We start from the raw sequence: 13137 nt of genomic DNA, 5'->3' as shown, positions 1-13137 counted from the left end.
TGAGTCCGGATTCACTACTTGGAGGGTAATCAACCCTTTATGCAAGGACAGGACATTGATTATTCCTGATTAAATGTTAGCTCCTCCCTCCCATCCTGCCCTGGATGAGCCATCAAAATGCAGATGGGCACTCTGAAACACCTATCCTTCCTTTGTGTGTGGTGGTCTAGAAGGAATGCACAAAGTCAAGCTATTACTCACCCCAGACATGTATTGGAGACAAGCTTCAGCCATTGAGATTCTAAAAGTGGCATTTCAAAAATAGTCTTTTAAATCCAATCTTTTCGGAGAGGATTTGTCAGTACCATTCCAAAGATATAATACATGATTGAGCTATTCCTTTCTAATCAGAAATTACAGCCTAAAAAGTAATAAAGCATTCCCAATGTTAAAGTATGCGGAAATCGAATTTCGTTTATTTTTTTAAAATAAAAAAAAGATATAAGGCATACATTGTATCTGTAGCCTCATTGTACATTGCAGGTATTCAATAATGTTTGCAGTATAATGTTTACAGAATATGATCAGGTTAGATAGTACATGATAAACGTTGGCAAACAATATACGAGGTATACATAGACTGTGCAACCTAATATCATTGAGGAAATACAATTCGAACATAATATCAATTCCTTATCCCAACCCTAACCCCAACTAGACTTCTGCTGTGTGCACCTTAGAGGGGTAGTATCAATATGGTTGTTAGGGTGAGGGATGGGACTGAAACTCAACAGGCAAGGATTGCCTTAAAGCGCAGCACAACCACAAAGGTGAAGAGCTGGCCTCAACATATAACAACAGCTAAGTAGAAGGCCAGGGGGAATTAGCAAAACCAAGAAAGTTGAAACTACATCCTTCAAAGAACTCTTTACATATCATCCATTTAGGAATTGAAAGTTTCCAGTAAGTCATCTGATTGGAATTGGGGGACCAGTGTGCAGTGAAGAAGCCTAGCCCACCCATTCCCGTCAAAGCCATTGGAGAGTCAATGCCTGCCTCTATTCCATGCCTATGCTTTCTTTAACCCCTAGCAGGACTACTCAACAAAATTTGATTTACAAGACTGGCCCATGTGTGCTTTGTGAATCAAAGTGGATCGGCAATGTACCACTGTGCTTGAATTGGAACAGGTAAGTAATGCACCAATGAGTGATATATGAGAGAGAGTGTTCTTTGTAAGTGTTGAGATGATTCGTGTGGTGGCAGATAGTGAGAGAGGGGGTTAACAATAATTATTATGCTTGATTGTGTTTGTGATGATTTAGAATGTTGGTGGCCTAATGGGTGATCTGATCATTTAATTCCTGAAGGTGATTTTTTCCTTCCCCTCTTGTTAGCCCGGTCCACACTGCTTTGTTCAATTCGCGGTTAACACATACTCAGAAGAAAAGATCTCCACGCAGACCAAAATTCAAGTCAGCAAACCGATTTTGAGGACGGATACATCTCCGTCACCTTTGCAGTTGGCATCAGCGATGTGCCAAAGCACATCTAAATTTGAGGAAGTCGCAATGGTCAAGAACCTGCACAGTAACACCATCAGGGCAATTAATCTTGAACATACCATAGAACCCTGTAAAACACTATCTAGGAGAGCAAACAAAGCTTGAAAAAACAAGCTAAAAACATCAACCAATGCAGCCTCGCAAAGGAACTACAGCTGTGCCTGAGCGTACTAGATGGCACCCAGAGTCAAAAAACTACACTCACAGAAGGTCCTAACACAAAATAGTCTGGAGCCTGGAGTCAGAAATGTTACCCGATTTTTCAAATAGAAGGACCTAGTGCTAGGCCAGGAAATGGTCAGCCAAACACTAAACCAACACCCAAATCAACCATAATCCCGCTCTGTGAGGACAGATTGATCAACAAGAAGGAAGAGCAGCTCCAGCAAGTGCCCGAAGCACCACTACAAATAGACAGGCTAGGCAGCCTCTCCATGGAGCAGCATCAAGAATGTCAAAAGCGGGAAGATCCGTCACACGCCATGTTCAGAGAAAGGATATTACTCCCCCTAATGAATAACAATGAGTCTCGAGGGAACAAGGCCGCCCATAAAGACATCGGAGCAACCACAACAAATGCACAAAGCCTCCCCCGCTGCCAGTCGAAGAACACAAGAGCAAAGGGAAGTGGAGAACAACACCATGATTTAAACACCTTAATATATATATCAAAGGGAAGGTCTTACATGCTAAACAGGTCTAACATCTTACAAATATTCCAACACATCCCAGAGATCTCCTTCATCACGACCGAACACTTTATCCAAGTACAATTCAAGGTATCGTGTAACAATACAATAGAGTCATCAATATTAAAATGGAAAATCAACTCAATACCCCAAATAATTATGGAAAGAGACCAATTTGCGACGTGGGGGATCGTGGTACACACACCACATGAGGAGGGATACCCATTTATGCTAAAAAGTGGATTCAATACCAAAAATACACAGATCCTACGAAAGTCCATCCTAATAGGGCCAAATTCAGTTGCTCGTACCACAGCATTTCCTAATTTAAGAATACACCTTTCACTCAACTCTGCTCAAATAAGGCAAACGATCACAGAAAGATTAAAAACGAATCAACTTAGAAACACTAAAGAGGGAACACCAATGACTCGAACATCCTCAAAACCATACTGCTCCTAACACAAAAAGAAATGGCTGCCCCAGCAACAGAATGAGCAACACTGCGAAAGCAATTTCGTAGAATGTTCATGGGCCAAAAACTACATTGCAGAATACGGCAGCATTTGAATTTTTACAGTCTGGGAACTTGTTATGTCTTCAAGATCTTTGTGGCATGCTCCAGCGGGCATTCTAGGTTTCATGGAATTTCAGCAGTTAGCAAAAAAGTACAACATATTCGGAAGGCCGTCTGGGGATTTATCTATATACACACAAATCAGCAGTAATACCAAAGGAGGGGTGGGGGGAACTTGCCTAGTCGTGTTACACAAAGTTCAACGAAACATTAAAAAATGTTTGTGAGCACGCAGAGTTCCTCGAACATGCGGAATTGCTTGTTTCGCCCATTCGCGATGCATTTTTCCTGTTCGCGAACGCTATTTGCGTGCTCCGGGGGAAATATCTCGCAAACTTGCCAAAGCGGTCGCCGATTGGTGACCCATTTTCTTCCACTTGTCCCACATGCTCACGATGTGTGTTTACTGTTCGCGAACATGGGCGCCTCCAAATGACGTGTTCTCGATCGCACACTCTTGCGGGATCATGGAGGCGGCTACCAAAATCTCGAGGCGCACACGAACGGATAGGAAAACTCATTGACGAACTCAGGGATCCCGGTACGTCACAAACACATGCACAAACACGCATTTTGAAAGCATGAACAGGGAAAAATATCAGCGATGCCATTGATCCTGGAATTTTTGTCAATTCCGCGTTCTCCTTGGAAAGTGGATTTGCCCAAATACCGCAAATTCTGCGAGCTGAACGGAATTTCCCACCCAGGCCTATATAAAAGCCAAACTCCTATTAAACACGGACATGGTCCAAGCCATTCTTCTGCAAGGCCTGAAACTGAACGGCTGCCCATTGAAGATTGTACTTCTGAACGTCTACTTTGACAGCAAGGAGTCACCTAGATACAGCGAGATGAGGACTCTAGTGGACACACTTGAAGAGTTGTTAAGCACTCAGCCAAACTGTGGTATCCTAATGGATTGGGATTTTAACATCCAAAACCTAGGGACTGCACCAGATGCAGCACTGCCCATGGACCAAGCAGGAAAGCTAATGAACACATTTCTAAATACGTACGTATTAGAACCAACACAAACGCCTCAACCTCCCAAGGCAGGCACGAATAAAGACCTACAGGGAAAAAATAAATCCTTGATTGACTATATCTTTATGTACAATCGCCTGTATGGACAAGTGAGACAACTCAAAAAACCTGTGCTCCAGACTAGTGGCCATCTCCCACTGGCCATAGTCATTACATTACAAATGGCCTGCCTTCCGCTCATCGCAGTTTTGGGCCACTCCAATGGGGAGGAAATTCACGCACTACTTAGGATCCTAAATTGGAATGGAATAGACACATCAGATCTACTTAATTTGAAAAGTAACTGGCCCAGTCTTGCTAAAGATTTTGCAGTAGGTAATGTCTGGACCAAACTGGTGCCAGAGGTGTACCTACTTTTGTTAGGCAACTGAACAAAACAACACCGAGCTTCCGGAGAAAGGGTTTGCTGTCAACTTCAACCCCAGTGCGGAAAAGTGGAGCAAAGTAAGCAGGCCTTGAGAACATCTATCCGCACAAGTGAGAGGGAAATGACAAAACATTCCAAAATCAACTCCTAGCAAGGAAACCACATGTGAAAAACGTATGGGACTCAAAAAGACAACAGCAAGATTCTGAATGGCTGTAAATTTTCAGCCTGTTGAATCCAAGCAAATAGGCGGAATTCTGGTCATACATTAGTAGGCTCCGAGGGCATGACCACGATTGGGCAATGGGGTTGCCAGTCACATGTGGATCACCCATGTGACTACATTGTACTGTAGAGCTCCAAATCAGACCCCACTGCACCAAAAACGTCTTTCCATAAGCACTGGCCTGCCCAATATCTTTCCTCCAACCACTGAAGAAACAACCGAACCTCCTATTGCAGGGAATCTTGTGACAACAATACTAAAGAACATCAGAAAGGATGGGGCTGCGGGTCCCAACGGCTTACCGGGTCACCTCTTCAAAGAAGATTACGACTTTTGCGGAACCATACTCACACTGCTCTATCAGTATTGCCTGGCCAACTCAATGATCCCGGAAACCTGGAAAGGCTCTCTGCTACAACCCATTCACAAAAAGTGCGACACTGGAGGCCCATCAAATTATAGGCTGATTGCCCTCTTGGACATCGAGGCAAAAGGATACGCAAGCCTCCTTTTGCAAGACCTGCAAGATTGGGCCAACTACAATGAAATCCTGCCAGCCTACCAATCCGGCTTCAGGTCAGGAGCGTCAACATTGGATGGCATCTTAGCTCTCGCCTATCTGGTAGAACAGTCCACTCAGAAAAAGCAGCCACCACTTTTTGCCTGTTTTTTGGACTATTCTGCGGCATTTGACAGCGTCAATCGGAGTCTGCTGTGGCGGAAATGACAAAACTGGGGGATAACGGTGACGCTGCTGAAAGCAATAATGTCTCTTTTTACTGCAACTTGGGTACGGGTGAAACGTGCGACAAATTATGCAACTAAAAAGATCTGCACCGACTGAGTGTTAAAACAAGGCTGTGTACTCACGCCTCTGCTTTATGATCTATAAACTGCAGACCTCAGCAAAACAATATCCAATGCCAATCTGTTACCCCCCAAAATTGGGTCAAACAGACTATTTTCAATGCAGTATGCAGATGACATGGTGCTACTGGACCACACCAAAACAGGCATGTAAAGAACAGTGGACGCACTTAGCACTTATAATAATGAAAACGATTTAAGAGCAAACGCAGAAAAGATGAAGGTAGTAATATTTGGGAAGTATGCCAGCAAACGTAAACAACTATGGAGAATGGGCAACTTGATAATAGCAACAATAACCAAATATAACTACTTGGGGGTTTGGCTCATGAGTAACGGGAAGTTCACAGCACACACTGCTTCCATTGAAAAAAAAAGCTAAAGCAGTAATGTATGCCCTATGTAAATTGAATTCTAAACTAAACAGCCCAACAACCAAACCCATTAGAAAGGTAATTAGTGCCAAGCTACTCCCCTCAGTCACATATGGCCAATTAGCATTTCCTGCGACATTAATTAATATCATGGAACGCGTCAATTGTCAAGCATTTCAGCAGATCTTCCAGATTCCAGCACATGCCCGGAATGCTTTGGTGCGACTGGAATCCGGGCGACATAAACAAAATTATGAACACTGGGCATTGATCGTTTGGTACTACTCAGGGGTTTGTGCGGTCCCTCCGCACACAATAAAAGCAATTTCGAAACTAATGTTTATGAAAGGCAATAACTTGTGGCCCAATGGCCTGCATTCTGCTTCCACTGAACTGTACCTTGACATGAATAAATTGCAGGATTTTATTCATCAAGCCGGCTACTGTCCAAGGAAGATGACATCAAGGAACTGGAGCTCTCCAGCAGCAATATTAGATACTAGGAAGCTCCTATCAAGATCGACTAAGGCAGCCACACCTTGACACCGCCCTAAACAAGACAATCTTAAAGCGAATCTTATTAGTGAGACATATGGTATTGCCGATAAAAGATATCAACACGCGCTGGATAACTTTAGAGGCTGTTACTACTTGTAGACTGTGTCATCAGTATGAGGATTCTATGGTTCACCTGGTTTTAACATGTCATTGCTTGATCCACACACATCTCACTTTACTGAAACCTCTGTTTTTTAAAATATGGAACACATACTTGCACAGATGCTATGAAATTTCTTTTTAACTTGGAGACCACAATGGAACTCGCCAGATTAGCGAAATTTGCACACAAGGTGAAAGAACTCCTAGGTAAAGCCTCAGTCATGGACTAGAACCATCTTACGGGTTTAACATATGTTAACATATGTTTTACACTGATTGTATCTGTTTTACACCTTCTAAGTGCTGCGCTTTTAGATCTATCTCTCTGTGTTTTAATCATGAATATTAGATCTGTTAATTATGCATCAACTAGACTGAAGAAAGTGAGCGGTGGAGACATTTTGCTTGATCTCTTTTTTAACAATTTTTATTAATTGACACAATAAAATGTATTTATAATTCACTGCTTTGTTTTCTGGTTCACACTCCTTAAAGGCCTGACCAATCTCTTTAGCTAACAAACACAGATCTAGTCTACATAAAAAACGATTCAATGTTTCTCTTGTTGTTCATCAACAGCATTGCATTACAGGTCAAACTTCCTCATTTGAGTATGAACTGGAGTCTGTATAGTTGGACATATTTGTTACTCGTAATCAGGAAGATGATGGAAAGGGCGTGACTATTTCAACAACTGCCAGAAGAAGGAAGTTATCAGTCACACCCATGGCTTCCTGCTGAGTACTATTAGATGTATGCAGCTCGTCCTTGATCCCCATCTAATGGATCTACACGAAAAAGCCTGGGAGACGGGCACCCTACCCCCAACCTGTAGTGAGGCTTTACTGATATCCTTACTGAAGTCATGAAAGGACCCGGAGGTGACCTTCTCATATCAGCCACTGTCAATGTTGAATTTTGGCTATCATATACTTATCGAAAACACTTCCTTAAACATCAGGCACCTCTACCTTGTGGTAGATGAGACCCCTCCAAGGAGGTTCCCTAATACCTTGGTTTTCTTTTCCAAGTTGTGAAAGGGCTGTGACAACTTACAGTGATGTATATGCGTGCAGTGATGCGAAACATGAATTTAGGTCCCGAGTGGGATGAATGGATTATGATTTTGTACAAAGTGCACAAGCTAGGGTGAAAAGGGGGCACAATATTTTGGAACCCTTCGTGATATGAATAGGAACCAGGCAGGGATGACCTTTGTTCCCCCTGTTTGTTGCTGTAGCCATTGAGCCAATAGCTACTATTACTAGAGTGGAGGGTCTGAGTCTGGGATACCACTGCATGAGAGGGACCACATAATCCCCCTCCACGAAGATGACATGCTATTATCCCTACGGTATTCAGAAACAAGTGTATCCTGGGTGCCTACGTGCTGTAACTTTCGGAAGAGGCAACAAACCTATACAAATTGGGAGAAGACATGCACCTTCCTGGTGTGTGGAAATGAGTGCAATACCACAGGCAGTACAAGCCTTGGTATCCCATGGGAACCCCAGGTGCTCCAATATCTCAGGGTCAAAATTCACCACTGAGATGAGGATGGTAGAGAGAGCAACCTTATTGAAGTACTTTGCTTTTTGCACAGTAGCGTAGCATTCTGATGCACATTGGAACTTTTCATAATGGCAAGAATAAGGCTCACAAAGATGATCATTGTGATTAGAGTACAATGCTTTTTAGTGAATCTCTCTCTGGATATTCAGATCCTGGTTCAGGACGTTAGACACAATGGTACAACAACTCATATGGGATGAGTGCAAGTTTAGTACCTGCATAGAGCACCCTTCACGGCCCAACAAAGCGATGATGGACTCATAGTCCCAAACTTTGAATTGTATCACAATATGGTTCACACTCAGTGGTTTACCAAAAGGAATTGAGATATTCATTACCATGCAAAGGGATGGGTTGTTGGCATCCCTCCTACTAGGGCTGCACCTCTCCTTGGGTTCACTCTGAAGCTGGATGAAATGTATTAAGCTTTCAGGATGGCTGCAACCTTATACCTCTGCAATTCCCTTGGTTGGCCTCCCCACCTCCCAGGGTGGGTTCTTCATGATGAGCAGGCTAGCTTCATGGACTCCTGCTGGTCTACTCATAGTTGGCGACTGTTTTGATGAGGGTAGAATGGAATCACTAGAGGTACGGATAGCAGAGGCCAATCTACTTGCCTCATAATTCATGACTTATACAGCAATAATCTGGGTGATGAATACACTGTTTCAGAAGGGACAGCCAAAACTGTCGACTTACTTAAGGGTTGATTACAAGTTTGATGGTGGGACAATCACTCCACGATAAATAGGTCACTTGTTGGTGCAATTGTTACCTGTTCCAATCTTAGCACGGTGATAGGTACACTATCTCCCCTGTGATGCAAGCAACATATTTGAATTTAACAATCTTGTAAATCAAATGATCATCTGGGCAGCCCTCCAGGGTAATGAAAAAACTGAAGGGTCATAGGAGTGGACTGTACAGGGTAATTCGTTTTTGCAAAGTAAGTTTGTAAAGGCCAATCATCTCCAGGAAAAAACTGATCGTCCATCACTCAGGCCCCACACATAGCATTTTAATCATCTCAAGCAAGATCCCAAATTACAGTTCATCCCCCTCCACGTGTTTGCCACCTCGTGTATCATTATTCATCATCTCTCACAAATTCACTCACTCATCATTGCAATACTTGTAGTTAAGTCTTCCAATCCAACCACTGGTAGGTTAGGTGGTAGGTATTCATCTTTGATGCAGGGAACACATTGGAATTTGGTATTGGCAATCTTGTAAATCAGCTATATTCTGGGGTAGTCCTGCTAGTGCTTAGTAATACAAAAAAAGGATAGGCATGCTAGGGGGGCAGGCATTGTCTCCAATGTCATAGAGGAATTGTTGAATCTTCTTCAATGCATACTGGTTTAACTGCAATCTGGAAATATATATGACAAAAAAATGGTGGTTCATCAGAAATCTGACACAAAAATATTAATGTTCCACTAGCTACTTTTTTTGCTGCAAAGAAAGAGGCTCTATTAGAATAATTAAAAAGGTCTCAGCAGGTGCTTTGTCAATAATGCATCTGGTGGTGGTACAAGTTGGACTCCTCTGGGTCGCCTTCCACAATGATTGCCATGTCATTGTCATCCTCCTCATTATTTCCTTCCATAAGTCTATAGGCTTCCAGAAACTTTTCTTTTCTTTTCTCTTGCCTCTACTGTTATCTCCTGGAGTCTTCCAAGGTCCACTCCATGTCCCTATCTGGTAGCCCCTAACACGAGTTTGACTCACGAGTGGAAGCGGTGAACCGGAACTTGAAGTGCTAAGCCGAGCCAATCGGAGGAGTGCAGGGCCGCCCCCAGCATTGAGCAAAGGCTGGGGCCTAGAGTATCTAATGTAGCAACCGCAGAGGGAGTGAGGGGGTTCAGAGGACCGAATATCTGGTAAAACCAGAACATTGGAGCCTGCCCACTCCTCTGCTGAGACGATACCGTGTGAAGCTGGTCCCTGCTGCCACTAACCAACTCCCAGCCCCCTTCCCACTCAGTTGAGGCATGTGGAATGAGCGCAATTGCTTTAGTGAGACGCCGCAGTGAAAGGACCCCAAGGACTCCACAGAAGAGGCACAGCTAGGTTTGGGTGTGGCTTGTGAAGACCTGGTGGGCCTCGCACAGCCCAGAAGCCAAACCCATTGGTTAATTCTTCTCTTGGGCAGGAAACTCCTGCAATAGTGAGGTGACAGCAGGGGTGGGTAGAGTCCATTCCTACCCATGACCTCCCTGCAAAAGTGAGAGCAACAAAAAAAGAAATGAATAGCTGGGGAACGCGTGCCCCTGAAAACCACCTCATGGATAGTTGGTGCTGGGATCCCATAGAGGGGCTTAATAAGAAAGCAGGTAGATGCAACAAGATACAAGAGGGCCACATTTGACAATTTCATTTTTACCCGAACATAATGGTGTCTAAAAAGAGGACTTTGATGAAAAAGACATCTTTACATCGCCATTTAAAAGGGTCACAAGAAGCACCGCCCAACCACACCCAGCCTCCATCAAAATCTATTCTACGAGGACTCGTGCAGTTTTTCTAAAAATCTAGAAGACTAAGAACAACTCCAGATGTTTCTACAGTTGAAGAAAATGAAGGTTCTGAAGCAATCTTTTCAAGTGCTGGTTCAAGCCTATATGTGGCCAACATTCCCCTCCCAAGTAAGGCCAACCAAAAGTGCAGACTGCATTTGTGCTCTGGAGAGTGAGGAGCACCCGAACTGGGCATAATTAAGATCAACTCAGGAACTAATTGTTTTTATACCTACCCCACCATGAAAGAAAGAGATCCTGCATCAAAAACACATAACATACCAAGTGCCAGGAAGGTCCGAAAGAAAGAAAATGGATTTCAATTTACTTCTGCGCGAATTCGTTGGCTCAGTAGGTTTGGTTCAGTACATTTAAATCAGGAAAACTTTTAAATTATTTTAAAGCACTAGTGATCACAATAGATATGGAGAAAGCTTTTGATTTAATACACTGAGACTTTTTCTATGCCACAAAGGCTTCTTGAAATGGATATGACTTCTGTACATAGATCTGATGTCTCATAACCAATTGCTTGATCGAGCTGTCCACTGTCCTTGGTGCTATCCGCTATGTCTATGGAGTCACTAGCCCTCACACAGCACTGTCCATCATTATGATGGAATATTGATTAACAATTATGCCCCGTATATTTTAGTCTACCCAAATGACATATTACTTTACCTCCAAGAAGAAGACAAAATGCAACAGCTGCGTTTTGCACTCTTGAAGACTTCATCCAGTTATCCAAACTTAATTGGTGCACTAGAGAGGGTAAGGTATTGCATCACTGACAAGCTTTCTCCCTATTCTCACTACATTACTGGCCATATTTATTCACCCTTTCGATCGCAGTATTACCGATGGTCCTTGACCCCTATTGCATACATTACAATGTGTCTGGTGCTGGGTTCTGCACTGAACAGAAACATAGATTCTCTTAGCAAAAGATCAATTGCAAGGGGCAATTGGTTTTGGATTTTGAAATAGGAGAGTAAGGGAACCTATGGAACTGGTATGCATCCTGGAAACTACAGGATTTCGGTGACCTTATAGACAAATATGCCCTACCCCATTACTGCATCTTTCTATAGGAAGACAATAGAAACCTTCTCAGGGGTATCAGTGATACTTGGTCCTTTGAAACCAACAAAGAAGAAATTAATTGTCACAGAAGCTGAAATATAAAAAGAATGCATTTATTCACCTCAGATGAGGGAGACTATGTCACACAGAAGCCTTAGCAACTGAATGAAGAAGTCTAAGGAGTACAGAAAACTGTGGCCTTATATATGCTTAGGGTTACATAGTCAGCATAAGACCAAGGGGCAGTCCTGGCTCATGTAAGCATGCAAAATGCCTAATATGGGCATGCAAGATCTGCTTGCTCAATAAAGTGGGAGGAGAGTTACTTCTCCATACAGCAGCAAAAATAGCCTGACAGTTATACTAGAGGAGCAGGTGGATTCTACTAGCTAGGCTTTCTGAGCATTTGCAAGGCTCTGAAGAAGGAAACAAAACACACAAGATGATGGACGGAATGTTGCACAATGGCAAAACATGCACCCCCAGTCACAGATCTGGGTTTAATCCATCGTTATTTTGCTCACCAAGCCACCCCAGTTCAGAGATGGACATATGCAAATCAGTCTTGACCCTGTGCCTCATGGGAGCAGTCCAGCCCGAACTGCCAAGCCATGTCTTCCCTGGACCGGAATCAAGCCTCCTGGGACCGGTTTCTGGCTATCAGCCGTCTTCAGACAGGATAGCTTGACTCCAGTGGCTTAGTGAGCAAGGGACCCACGTCTGGGCATACCCTTCCCACATAGGGTGAGCAGTAAAACACACAAGATGATGGACGGAATGTTTCACAATGGCAAAACATTCACCCCCAGTCACAGATCTGGGTTTAAACTATCGTTATTTTGCTCACCAAGCCACCCCAGTTCAGACAAAGCCATATGCAAATCAGTCTTGACCCTGTGCCTCATGGGAATAGTCCAGCCAGAAATGCCAAGCCATGTCTTCCCTGGACCGGAATCAAGCATCTTAGGACCGGTTTCTGGCTATCTGCCATCTTCAGCCAGGATAGCTTGACCTCAGTGGCTTAGTGAGCAAGGGACCCACGTCTGGGCATACCCTTCCCACATAAAGTTAGCAGCAAAACACACAAGATGATGGATGGATTGTTGCACAATGGCAAAACATTCACCCCCAGTCACTGATCTGGGTTAAATCCATCGTTATTTTGCTCACCAAGCCACCCCAGTTCAGACATGGCCATATGCAAATCAGTCTTGACCCTGTGCCTCATGGGAACAGTCCAGCCCGAACTGCCAAGCAATGTCTTCCCTGGACCAGAATAAAGCATCCTAGGACCAGTTTCTGGCTATCAGCCGTCTTCAGCCAGTCTTTAGCCAGGATAGCTTGACTCCAGTCAAGCTATCCTGGCTGAAGGCGGCTGATAGCCAGAAACCAGTACTAGGATGCTTGATTCCGGTCCAGGAAAGACATGGCTTGGCAGTTGGGCTGGACTGTTCCCACGAGGCACAGGGTCAAGGCTGATTTGCATATGGCCATGTCTGAACTGGGGTGGTGTGGAGTCTAAAAAAACGATGGATTTAGGCCCAGATCTCTGTACTGGGGTGAATGTATGACATTGTTCTGCATTCTGTCCATCAATTGTTGTTTTTGCATTTGTCACCCCGAGTGAGATGGGTATGCTCAGACGTGAGTCCCA

Source organism: Lissotriton vulgaris, chromosome 7, assembly GCF_964263255.1.
Source record: "Lissotriton vulgaris chromosome 7, aLisVul1.2, whole genome shotgun sequence".
In the NCBI taxonomy this organism is placed as follows: Eukaryota; Metazoa; Chordata; class Amphibia; order Caudata; family Salamandridae; genus Lissotriton; species Lissotriton vulgaris.
The sequence above is the reverse complement of the archived record's forward strand: the minus strand, read 5'-3'. Positions refer to the sequence as shown.